Genomic DNA, 12,529 nt, shown 5'->3' on the forward strand with positions numbered 1-12,529 from the left:
AATCAAGCTTTTCAAGAGCAGCTTCAAGTGTTATTGAAAAAAAAATCATTATAGCTTTTTGAATGTCCCACTTCTGTGTTAGTATCAAGTGTATAAGAAAAATTATTTGTATATAGCTACAAAGAGATTACTCTATGAAACACTTTCCCACCCCTGAAGTTTTAAACTGAACAGGCTGTCCCTTGGGCCTTGCTTTTCACAACTTTCTTTCTGAGTCCAGTGAAAATGCCATTTATGACAAAACAGTACCTTTCTTTCTATAGTATTTCCTTGGCTTTCTGTTTCTTACTGCATGAGAGTTGTTTGGTGTTTTTTTTGTTTTTATCTTCCTATTCACATCTCTCCTTTTATTTTCGTCCTTTTGTAGTGTCACACAAATGTGTCAATTTATGCCGTAAGGGTTCATTACAGGTTTGACTGTTTTAATTTTATTTAAATTTAATTTTTAAACTAATTGTTTTAATAATGATTAGTAATTATGTGGAACTACTGACAGAATCCACCGATCTATTGTCTTGGTTTAAAAGAAATTTGTAACAGTACTAATTATCAAATAGAAGAGCTGTAATGGTTTTGCAACATCCCTTTTGCTAGTAGGGATTGAAATTAATGAATAAGGTACAAAATTATATTTATGTATCAAATGAAAACACACAGGCCAAGAAGGACATCACATGAATATAAATTGAAATCTCCGAAGACTCAGTGGAATTTAAGCTAGAGACACAATCAGATCCAAATCCAAAACACTATGAGAACAAAAATCCAGTAAGGAAAAAATCACTAATGACATGCAATGGATGTGACATTGCCACCTGCAAAAATAAAATTTCCAACGTGCTGACTGCTTATCTCCAGGAACATCTGCAAATCACAAACACACATTTGGTGATTGCTGGACATGTGGCAAGCAGTAAAGTTTAGATTCATTAAGCAACTTCTTCAAAGCACTTTGTACTAAGAGTAAATTAGATGTTTAGGAACAAGATGAATTTATAACTGCCATGAAAATTCAGAAAAGAGATGTAATTAAAAATAAGGAAAAGCAAAGGATTCCTCAGGAAACACAGCCATGTGTTTTGACACTTATCTACTCTACATAAATAATTTAGCTTACAAACTAAATAATTATCCTATAACATATTGTTGAAATGCCATCATTGCCTTTCAACAATGAAAGAGGCCGTAGGCTTACAGTGCCTTGTGACACAGTCTGTCCTGCCTTATCTGATTTATTATACCTGTAGCTACCTGGCTACCTCCTCTCACTCATAATCCCCCTTATTCCCCAATCCTGACTAGACTCATAGTTGTCACATCTCAAATTTATTTTTCCTATGCCTGAAAAATCTCATTTCTCTCATTCCCTTTGCTTCCTTTATCAATTTAGCAGGAGGAACAGCCCGTTGCCCAGCTTCATCCCACTTAAGCACAACTGTCACGGCACAGGGAAAACTTGGGACGCTCAATGTGAGAATCAGCAAGCTCCATTTATTGATAAGAGCATCAGGTATTTATGCACAATAAGTAATAAGCTCAAGCATATTCTGTAAACTAAGCAGTCTATTGGTTATACTACAATATCAGCTCTTCCTCATACCTTAGGAGTTACATCTCTCTTTTCTCATGTCTCTTTCTCAGTTACAGCATCTTGCTATCATAATGCAGCCATGATTCAAGGACACCATGTCCTTGCAGGTGTAGAGACTAGATTAGCTGAGTTTGGTATTTTTCCAGCCCTTGGTCAGCTAAGCAGAGCTTGTCGATGTGACCTCTGTCACGTAACCAGCTCTCCACACACAACTCTCCATCCCTCCCAGTTCTAGTTTTGGCCAGGACAAGGTTAATTTTTACAGAACGTGAGGGGAATCTGGCCGGACCCTGACATTTTTCAACACCACCCATGTCACTTGCCAGGAGCAGGAGCTGGGGGCTCTCTCATCTCTCATGGAGGGAGGGGACAGAGGGGGGACAAATAGTCTGGTGTTTTACTTTCTGTGTAATAGTTTCTTTTACCTTTTGTTGTTAATATTGTTGCTGTTACTGCTCATTTTCTTGTTTCATTGCTGTTTCCAGTAACTTGTGCTTATCTCAGCTCATGATTTTCACCTTTATGGGCCTCCAATTCTCAACTCCATCCCCGGAGCAGGAAGAGGGAGGGGAAGGAGAGGGAGTGAGCAAGGCGTGCCTGGTTTGGGACAGTCTCTCTGGGAAAACTAAACTGGGAGTTCCATTTCTAAACCGCAACACTTGCTCTGATCTCTCTGGTAGCTGGAAGCTGACGGTATCATTCTCACCTCTAACCCCTCTTTTGAATGAAAATAGATGCTATCGGTGTGTTAAACAGGTGTTGCTTAATGTTTATGGAAAGCTTTTATATTTTTAGTCCTGCTTGGCAATTGTTTAGGAAGGCATGGCTTCAGAGCTGCAGATCACATCATATTTGGCACCCAATCTTGTGTTCTCTGCAGCCTGAGGTGCACTTGCCTTAATTTCTTAAATATTCCACCTTGCCCCCAGTGCAGAACAAACAATGTTTCCTCTCTAAAACTGACTCTTGGTCGGTGTTTAGAGAGCTCCTAAAATCTGGCAACAACACTTGCAAAAAAATATCCCCATGTCATCTGGCTCCTAAAAACTCTGGCAGTATCATCCTTCATCTCATTTTAAGATATATGAGCTGGATCATCCAGAGCTGGCAAAGGTTTGAGAGCTTCCAGTGAGGATGCTGTCTTCAGAAAATATAGCTGTTAAAGTCAAAACATGTTGGACATACTGAAACAGTAATTTTTTTTAATGCTTTTAATGGAGATGAGATGGTTTCTCCTCAAATCTGCAGGAAAATCTCTCAGAATATCCTGTGTTCTGAGGGTACCAAAGAGGCAGGACAGCATTCTTAAAAGTTCAGGGAACTGATGTAACTCAGAGTTGCTTGGATTTCCTCTTCTCACTAGAAGTGTTGTTCAGCCTCAAAAAAAATCACAACTGAAATCTTTATGTGAGAAGGAAAATATGGTTTTGTTGTAATTTAGAAATACTTCTCACTTCAGCTGTGAAAATTGAAGACCAGATTGGAACTTGCTTTCTCCAAGTTTGTAGAGGTCTTTGTGACAAATGTATTTGTCCTGCAGAGAATGCCATAATAATAAAAGAAAGGTGTCAAGTTCTAACATCATCTTCTAACATCTCTTTTATCTGGTGTGTCTCTGATTCAGCATTAACAGACTAGAAATACTCTCTCTTCCTGTCAGCACATTACTTTCTGTGGGCATTCTGATTTTATGTTTTCAGAGAAAAAAGTAGCAAAATATCTATCTTCCAGAGGATGAAACTGAATCAGAGAGCTCATTTTTAAATGACTTCACATTTTTCTGTGGCAAATTCATTAAAGAAATCCATGCTACTTCATAAAAGCTGAGTACTATAGCAATCGGTCTTTGTTATTTTTGGATGAATTTACTTGAAGAATCATCTAAATATTTCAGTTACATTTCCTGAACATTTTACACACCTTAAATGAAGGCTAGATATTACTAGAGCAGCTTCTTTCCACGATCATTTACAAAAAAAGACAAATCAAGAGCTTTAAATCTAATAATTAAAGTAGTCAAAGAAATAAAGAGAGGTGAAATACAGCCTTAGTCGATGAGACCATTTTTGGTCTCAAGATGTGCATATCCCTTCTTCCTCTGTCATTCGAACTTTGTAAACCAGAATTCAGATAGCCCAATTTAGTTAAGAAGCCAGTAGTTATAAAGCAAAGTCAAATAAACACACCAATATGAAATAACTGAATCCAGGAAATTAAACCTCTCAATTTAACTGTTTTGGGGGTTTTTTTCCATAGAGCTGTTCATTTGCCAAAAAGGAGAGAAAACTTGAAAAAAAAGTGGCAAATACTCTTGGCAAATTCTTCATTGAAATTACCCAGAGGAAATGAGCACATTCTGGAAAACAATGGCTTGAATGTAAAGGCCAGCAATATAGGAGACAATCACAGCTGGCTTCTCACGGGAGAGGAAACATGAGCAAGTGTTTCCAGAAAGCTCAGAAGATTGCTGGCTGACTTCTAGTATTTGAGGAAAGGAATTCTCTTAGGATCCAAGATTGTGAGGCCTGGGCAGATCTCTCTCACCGGGGATGTATCCTGGAGCAATGGGTGGTGTTCCATGGTAGTGGCCATGTTATAGCTGAGGAAAGGGCACACTTGCTGTGTATTTCTTCTCAGTTTTTGACATTTAGAAAGGATAATAGGTTATGTTTTTAAAAATCTAAGGGGCTAAGGCTGCTGAGGGAGAGTCCATGCTACCCTGCCACAGCCGCAGTAACAATAAATCCTCAAATAATACTCTGAAAACTTGCTTTAGACTTAGCTCTTTCACACACTGTTTCTGCATTACTAATTAAATCAAACCAAGGCTAAAACGTAATCAAGATAGCTTGTCAAATTTCCACTTTCTTTTTTAAAGAGGAAACTGTTAAGAAACACAAGATTTTGTATGCCCTGAATAATACTCAGATCTTTGCAGTTTTCTAAGCTCTTCTCTGAGGTACAGCATAATGTAACCAGCATAACAATCAGTCAAAAGCCTTGTTATACACTGATATGACACCTGAGTTAAGTACAACAAACAACCTTGTCAATCAAAATTCACATTAAAATGGGAGCTTGTGTCAGTTCTAACTTCCTAACAGCTGAATGCAGACAGAAAATTTTACAAACCTTCAGCACATCAAAGAAATGGAATGCTCTGCTATCTCTTTCAATTTTCTACATCTGCTAAACCCCCTCAAAACCCATCAGCCTAAAAGCCTCTCTGGCTTCTTTTTCCTCCTGTGAGCCTGAACTTTACATGTGTGAAATACATCTGTGCTCTAGTTCTTTCACAGGATGTGGATTTTGATTTAAGAGTAAGTGAATTGAAATTAAAAAAAAAACAAGAAAAAAAAAAAGCAATGTCCCTTTTTGGCCTTAAACACTGCAAAAATCTGCCTTTACTTACTCATAAGAAGAGATTTTACTTCACATGGGAACCTTCTACCACTGTCTAATAATAAATCATCACTCAAGAATCAGTTTGAGTTTTGGATGTTCACATTAAATCAACACAAGTTAGTCTAAATTAAGTCAGAACAAAAAATGGTACTAAGCAGCCTGTGCTTGTGGTGATGAGTGGGCAATTTTGTGTAGGAAATTTTCCACAGACAGATCAACCACTGTGTAGGCATTGCTACACTTTAATTAGGCATTTTTTTTCTTGCAGGGAGGGAAGGATTTAGTTGCAACACACATATACCCACTAGACAAAAAAAGTAGATTTATTCATTTAACCTCTGCAGTGCAGACAAATCCTGAATACACCACAGCATCCACAGAGCTGCACCACTGAAGGGATCTTTGCCAGTAAGGTGGAGAAATTACCTTCAGGAGTAATGGGAAATGCTGGAATGCCTAAGCCCCATCTTTTCCCTTGTTCCCAATAGAAAATATCCTGACAGGGGAAGTTAGTGAGCAGAGTTCTTCTTCCACTAGAAATTTATGGCTCTGTTGTTGCTTTTTTGACATCACCCAGACATCCATGCTGTCATTCAGCTGGCTCTGGCAAAATGTTATTGGGTGGGAGACCCACAAGTCTACTTGCTCAAGGCCTCGAAGCAAAGCTGCAGCAGAGTCAGCATGTCCTTTGTAGGGATGGCACATGAGAGCTCGTGTTACTGAGGCTCACTGCTCCCTTCACCCACAGAACCCAGGGCAGAGGTGCAGGCACCCAGCTGAGCAGTGGGTGCACGTCTGGAGGGGGAAGCCCTGAGGAGGGTCATTACTGTCTAGCATGGCTTGGTCCCCAGGTGACACCTTGGGGCAGCTGCTAGTGAAGGATGAATTTCATTAGGGGGAACCTCATGTCAAGGTAAGTGTCATTTCACCAAAAATCAAAATGAAACTTTTTACACTCTCACACCAGAGAAGGAGATTAAAATGTGGAGAGTCATTTTCAGTTATAGTGCCTTTTTCTGGTCTGCTACAAAGCGTGTGCACCTGTCTGCAAATAGACATTTGACTAATCTGGACAGAGCTGATTCCCTTCATAACCTCTTCCTTCTCATTTGTGATCTTGTCTCTAAGGGCTGCTTTTGAAACAAGAATTTATGTCCTTTAGCTCAGCATATCACATCCATAATTGCCAACAACAGAACTGAAAATTACATTTACATCCAATGCATGCCTGGATCATTTTCTACACAAGAAATAATTAATTTTCCAGAGAGTTTTTCCATCAAATTATATGGTTGCTTTGAGAATTAAATTCCCTTTCTTTTCTTCTGAAAAATCATTAGAGATTAGAGAGATGAGAGAATAAAGTGGACAAGAATCTTGCCTTTCACTTCAGCTAAAAGTATATTAGAGCTGTACTTGATCATCAAAGCCCCCTAAAAAAAGCTGGGTTTCACATGAAATCTGAAGCTTTTGTGATTTGAAGAACTTGAGTGCTTTTTGATTGTGTTTTGAATCAACTTTTCTTGTATTAGTTAAAAAGTTATGGTTATGATCATCTGCAGAAAATAATGCTAAATTAATTCCATAAAATTTTATGAGTGAAATTATACAACATAGTAATGAAATGCAAATATCCTTGTTCATTGGTCTCATCCATTTCAATTGTTCCTACAGTACATTTCTCAGCAGGAACTGTTAATCATGCAGCAGCATGTAGAAAGGAATATATCATATTAATTAAATAGCCACATTATGTGGCTGTGTGCTGCATTATGCCCAGGAAATTCAACTCAGCATACATTACTATTTTTATTAGATCAAGATAATTTTCTGTTTATAGAATTTGGGATGAATACAGTATCACTTCGGTGTGCACTACAAGTAGCAAATGAAGACCAGTTCAGTGAGTGTTTCACTGACAGCAGTATTCTCCAAAAGAAAACCTCTACATGAAATTTCCCAAAACCATGATCCTTCAAAGAACTATTTGTGGGCACATGGAACAGTCCATGCAGACCACACTGGGAGACTGAAGGACATAGGAAGATTAGAGAGTTGGACAGAGAAAAAAGGATTGGCAGAATTGAGCCATCCAATTTTTCATCCAACCTCTACTCAAGTTGATCCAATAGTGAATGCAATTTATTTGCAAGGATTACTTGGCTAACTAATCCACTACCCAGTGCCTTCAAGGACTTTGAGTGCTTTAAAGATTAAGCTGTTACATACACATTTTAAAAAGTTGTCATAAAGGCAGTATGTGGTATGCTCTCATTCACAGAAAAAAAATTGTGATTACTGAAGGTTGCTTATGAAACTTTCTTCTTCCATCATACACTATGCATATCCTTAATGAAGCCTCGAAGCTGGTTTCTTACTAGGATTTTGAACATGTAAAGTTATTGGAGGTTTACTTCTGGAATTCGAGGTAATATGCCCAAGACCCTCTTAAGAATGCTGGAATCAATGGCACAAAAGAAGCAGAAAGAAGTCTACTTCAACAAACCTACTCAGTTTAAAATATAAGTTTTCTTTTATATATAAAATACAGCACTTCACACTGCAGATTATGTTACATAGAGGAAGGACAGGGCAAATTTATATCTTACAAGATGCTCTCAGGTTACTGAAGTCTTCGGCTTCCCTCTAAAACACCATGATGTAAGGCCTGTTAACCAACAATATTTGAAGAAAAATCACCATTTGCGTTTACAGATGATCAAGGATTTCAGATTCCTTGAAGATTTGTGCGAGTGACATCAGAACACTTAGAAAATGGGCATCTAGCCCTGACAGGACATTAGGTTTTAGGCTCTTCACCTGATCAATGGACACAGTCTCTTCTGAGGCTGGGCAATTCTGTAAGAAATCATGCTTCAGTTCCTGGATTTGGAGAAGATGCTGCAACCTGTGCCTGACAATTCCCAGAGGGCCTAAACCAGTAACCTGGTCTGACACTCTGGCCTGGAAGGGTTTATTTTACACCTACATGGCATTTATTTTCCCCACTGGATGCAGAGACACACTGCTCCTGTACAGGAAGACCTAAGTTCTTTTACATGCAGTAATAGGTCAGAAGAAATTAAGTATATTGTCACATCTCTGCCATGAAGTTATTTGTGAATTTGTGACCTTTAGACACTTCCTGAGCAGGAATGGTATCAGATCGGGCAGATTTTGTTCAATTTTTAAATAAATGACAAGATCAAGATGGTATCATATATGATACAAGACAAAACTTTTTAAATTATTTTGAAGACACATTTTTTGTTGCTTCCTTGTGTACCTAATTTACTCCTAAAGTGGCTCTAGGTTTTTACACCTAATGAACATTTTGATATGCAGTGGTTGTACTGCCTTTCACACTGCAGTGAGGACTGCTGCCATGATAGCCATGTCTAGTTTATCCACTGATTTATAAGTGAGTTGTAAAACTCTGTTCTAGTTTCAAAACAAAATAACATTTATATTTGAAAGCAACTGTTTAAAACACAACTTGACATATAAATGCATCAAAACTACATTATGCCAGTTTGCTGGACTCCCTTTACAGAAAATGTATGTTTTTAAGAGCCTTTCCTTTCTTGAGCATTGTGTCTAGATTGATAATCATCTAAATTAATCAAAACCTACTCAGACTTGAGGTCTGGATTCACATGAATAAGATCATTGTTCTGAATAATGTTAACTGCTGAACAGTTAGCAGGACAATTAATTCAATAACTCTTTGCATGCTGGCTCAACACATGGATCCTGACAAGCCATAATGAACTCGTGATGGATACAATATCATCCAGCTCACCACTGCATGACCCATCTAATCTAACACTTGAATTCAACTCTGATTTTTAACAACAGAGCCTCAAAATGAGGAGAGATTTTTTGCACACTAGTAAGTCAAAGTCATGTTTTCCTGTTTCCCCTATGTTTGTCTTGACATTTGTCTATGCAGAAAGCAAGGTGCAGCTAAGGATCACTGCAATCACCAACTCTGAACTTCTACATAAAACAATCTATAGAGTTCAGGGATGTTTCCATATCTGTACCTTATAGCACTTGGCACAGGCTTTTCCCAGACACCGGAGGACAGATGCTTATCTGTTGTGGCAGTCAATCCATTATGATCTCCCTTATCACTTTTACTACAACACCAAGAGCAAATTGAGCAATCACAATAGTAGCAGGGATTGTTACAGAAGGTGAAATTAAACTGCAGAATTCTGATAGGGAGGCAGAAACACACAGCACTATTCCCAGGAGCAGCACCAATTTTCAGTGGAATATCAAATCACCTCAAAGGACAAAAATGGTTTGCATCTTCAAGACACATAGGTTTCAGAAAATAGGAACTAACATTGCTCACTTCTGAGAAAGGGATATTTGTTAAATTTTCAACTGCCTGCATGAGATTAAAGCTGAACCTTTTGTTCCTACTTCCATAGTTCATAAATCAAACTCAGACGAGGAACTGATTGTCAGCAAGTGAAGCTCTCAATTGTTATAAGTAAGCAGGTAGATGATACACATATAAATAAACACACCAAACATAACTACATTTCACTGGAATTTTATTAAAGCTGTAAACTGGAACAACAGCCTATAATGTCAGCCAGATTTATTATTCACTGTGATGTGGTCACCCAGTATTGACATGTCTACTGCAGGGAGGTATTCTCGTAATGGCAGAGTTGAAAGCACAGCCATTGATTGTGGTTCTCTTTCCCACCTTCTTCCTATTCCTCTTCTTAGGGCTTTCTTCATAATCACCATTACAGTAGTGCATATAAGAGAGTGCTAATAAGTCAAACACTTTTCATTTAATGTCAGTACAAATATAGCCTCTTCATATGGGATTATATTTTGCTCCTTTTTCTCATGACTGTGTGTCCTTTTGACAGCATGGGATGAGAAGGGGGCAGAGATGCTTAGTGGTCACAGTGGTAGGACATCTTGAATGGAGTTCAACGATATGTGCTGGCATCTGTGTTGTTTAACATACTACTAAGTAGTCTGGGAAAGGAGCAGACAATGAAGAGTTGGATTTTCCTGAGCTACTCATCTCAAACTGGTTATAATAGAACTGAAAAAGCTCCAGTAAAGATCATAAAGACAGTCAAAGTCAAGGAGCAATTTCTGTACCAAAAATAAGTAGGAGAGGACTCTTTGGAGAGTAAAGACTGTGGGGAATACAACAGATCAGAAGTGTCATAGAGAGGGTGTATAAGGATTGATTTGCCATTAACTCTCCCAAGAAAAGAAACGAGAACGTGAAATTAAACTCTGAAGAAGGCAGTCCAGAACTAAGAGAGTTGTCCTTCACACAGTCACTTAAGCTACAGGACTGCTGGCCACAAGGTGCTGTAAAGTGTAAACATTTACAGGACTTTCAGGAGAGATTATCAAAGCTCACAGCTCGCTGTGCTATAAAATAAAGAGAAAATACAGCTGTCTCCACAAGGCCCTGAGCTGCAAATAACTGGATGGCAGAGGAATAATTTTGAGAACCGCATTTACCTTGTTCTTACACTCTCCTCTCCACATCTGCTTTTGGTCATTGTCAGAGACAGAATACTGGGCTGTATGGATTGACCTCCAGGCTGGCTCTTCATGGGTCCTCTGCCATTCTTAATTCAGCTGGGGTCCACATATCAGCTCTGCACCTCTGCACAAGGTCATTATGCAAGGTATCCTATCACATGTCCTCTTCCTGCTCTAAAGTGCCTTGTCAGATTGTAGCTGCCCTTTCAGCCTTTTGAATGGTAGAATATATAGGTTACTCCAAACTGCAATAGGTAACTCCAAGAATACTGGCAAAATAAATACAGCACATTGCAAAATACTAAAGTCAAAGAAATGCATTTAATAAATAATCTCTTTTGTAAGTCAGAAATTTTGTTTTCATATGAGCTGCAAACTCGAGATTGAATGGCATTGTGTACTCAAAGTAGGATTTTTCAACATGTACCATTTTCTGTGCATATTGTACAAAACTCTTTCCCTCCATAAACATTTTCCAAAGGTCCAAATCAAAGTCACCTAGTAGCAGTAGTCTAGTTGTTAAGTACAGTACAATCGTCACAGAAAAGCTTTGGAAGTTTGGGAAAGTAGAATATATTACTTGGAATGTTAAGTACTGAATTAAAATAAAACATAAATGAAAGAATTCAAGGAAACAAATAATATTCAGGAGTCTTCACTTATACAGAAGTACAATATTTAAATGTCTATATACCAATTTGCATTTAAATATACTACTTTAATACTATTTCTAGTTGTTTAGTTATGGAAAATGACCAATAAAATAGCCACTGAAAACTGCAAAATCAAATTCTCTACCAATTTGCATTGCCAAACAGATCCTTGCAGATTTCCCCCTTGAAAAGTCACAACAGATGGGTAAATTGACAGTGAAAACCTGTCACAAACTTTAGGTCTGTATCTAATTTTCCCATGCTAGACTCAATCCCAAATAATGTAGCTAAGAACTGTGTTTACTGTCAGAACCCTGCAAATGTGTAGCAGCTCTCGTTCATGTCAGGGCAATAGGATATTCCATTAAAAGTGCTGTGTGTTTCTACTCAATATGCAGTGTGAGCTCCCCTTGAGACTAGAAATCAAAATAAAAATAGAAGAAATAGGCAGGTTTCCAACCAACCACACTAAGTTATGGAGTGAATTCTAAGTCATGTTTTGATACACTGATCAGAATTAGAGCTAAATAAATACTACATAACACATACAGAACATAGATTTTAAACTAGCTCATTCTGTGCTAGTTCCATACTGAACTGCTTTTTCATAAATATTGTAATGAATGGTTCACACCATGATGAGCATTCAGTCTTGGGCTATTATTGGAAAATTCACCCATTTGAAGACCTTGAGCAAGAAAGCTGGCAGGATCTCAACATAAAGATATAAACATGACCATTCCCCTCAGAATTCAAACTTTGAATACCTCTAAATCTTTGCTGTGTAAACATTCATTTCTAGAAAATATAAAGTATCATTTTATAAACAACTATTCACAACAGCCATAATTGTTTGCTATTCAAACAGAGCCTAAGTTGCTCATGTTCGGTGCTAATAAGCTCGGCAGGAATGAGACTGCATTTGGAAGTGTCATCATGCCTATTAAAGTCTAGAAGACACTAAAAGTGGTGCATTACTCTGCTACAACCTACTGACTAACCCAATAAATCTTTATCTCAAAAATCAAAAGTAAATAGAATTAATGGTAAAGGTCCGAAGTCACTATCAGTGACTCACTCATTCATCTGGCATATGGCAAGACAACAAAAACACACAACAATTAAAACCAGGCACCATTGAAGCCAACAGTAAAGCTCTGGAGAGCTTTGCTGCTGGAATAGAGATCACTTTTGCATCCAAAAGAGATATAAAACATAAGATTCCATGAAATTACCTAATTCTGTGCCAGAAAGTAAATCTACAGAGCACTTGATGGCCCTTTCAGATCCAGCTTCTCAGACTGCCAAGGATGGTTCACTCTGGTTTTGTTTTTTTTGAGGG

This window comes from Melospiza georgiana, chromosome 6 (genome assembly GCF_028018845.1).
Source record: "Melospiza georgiana isolate bMelGeo1 chromosome 6, bMelGeo1.pri, whole genome shotgun sequence".
Classification (NCBI taxonomy): domain Eukaryota; kingdom Metazoa; phylum Chordata; class Aves; order Passeriformes; family Passerellidae; genus Melospiza; species Melospiza georgiana.